Here is a 1,172-nt window from a genome sequence, read left to right on the forward strand (position 1 = left end):
AAAAAAAAATTCACTGCCATTGAGTCAATTCTGACTCATAATGACCCCCATGGGGTTTCCAAGGCTGTCAGTCATTACAGAAGCAGACTGACTTATCTTTCTTCTGTGGAGCGGATGGTGGGTTTGAGCCACTGACCTTTTGGTTAGTAGCCAAATGCATTAACTGCTATACCACCAGGGGCTCCTGGGCTTGCTGTTATAAGACTTAGTCCTTTAACTTACAAAGTAACAGGGATACAAGAACTAAACTTCACTCGTGGTGACCAAGGATGGCCGGGGAGGGATTCACTGCCTGGAGAGTGGACACTTTTTCCTGGTGACGGGACAGGTGACAGGGAACGAGGGTGATGTGTACACAGCTTGACGAAGGTGAGGGATGTCGCTAATACACAGGAAAGAAGGACCTCTTGGTGATAACCATGGCATATGTGAGACAGAAACAAAAGCCAAAACAACTGAAAACTGCATGTGCAGACATGTGTTTGTGTGTGTTGCAGGTGTGTGTAGGTATGTACATATAAGTATGTGTAAGTGGACACGTGTAGCAGGTATATTCAGCTGTATAATGAAGCCATTGGGGGCACAGATCCTCTTAGACGTAACCAAACACCTCTTAGGGTTGATTTCTGAGCTATGAAGGGCTGGAACCACAGTCTCATAGGACATCTTGGTCAACTGGCTAAGGCTGGTTCATAAAGTTAGGTTCTACATCCTAGGTTGGTGAGTAGTATCTGTGCTGTTAGAAGCTTGTGAATGGCCAGCTAAGGTATAGTCATTATTGGTCTCAACTCATCCAGAGCAAAAGAGAAAGAAGAGGAAAAAACAGGAGGAAGAAACCAGTCTGCGGGCTGATGGGCCATGTGAACCATGACCTCATCGACCCTGAGAGCAGAGGACCTAGATGGTGCCCTGTTAGCATTCCCCACCCTTCTGATCAGGAGCACAATAGACAGATCCTGCTAGAATGGTAGAAAAATTTGGAACAGTACCTCACATTTTTTGTGTTTGTGTGTGTGTGTGTGTATTGTGATTTGGGTGAAGATTTACAGAGCAAATTCACTTTCCATACAGCAGTTCACATTACTTTGTCTCATGTCATTGACCACAGTTTACCACAATGCAACAGCTCCCCTCCCACTTCCTCCCCATAGTTACCTCTTCCCAGTGTCCAT

The 1,172-nt window shown here is 45.5% G+C and overlaps 1 protein-coding gene across 1 annotated transcript in view; it reads left to right on the forward strand.

Annotated features, from left to right (window-relative positions):
* Positions 1 to 1,172, forward strand: part of LOC103207646 (spermatogenesis- and oogenesis-specific basic helix-loop-helix-containing protein 2-like) — a 137,454-nt gene that overhangs the window by 66,402 nt on the left and 69,880 nt on the right. The gene's annotated exons all lie outside the window — the stretch shown is intronic.

Source organism: Orycteropus afer, unplaced genomic scaffold (assembly GCF_000298275.1).
Source record: "Orycteropus afer afer isolate SDZICR_OR568_19922 unplaced genomic scaffold, OryAfe1.0 scaffold00384, whole genome shotgun sequence".
Lineage (NCBI taxonomy): Eukaryota > Metazoa > Chordata > Mammalia > Tubulidentata > Orycteropodidae > Orycteropus > Orycteropus afer.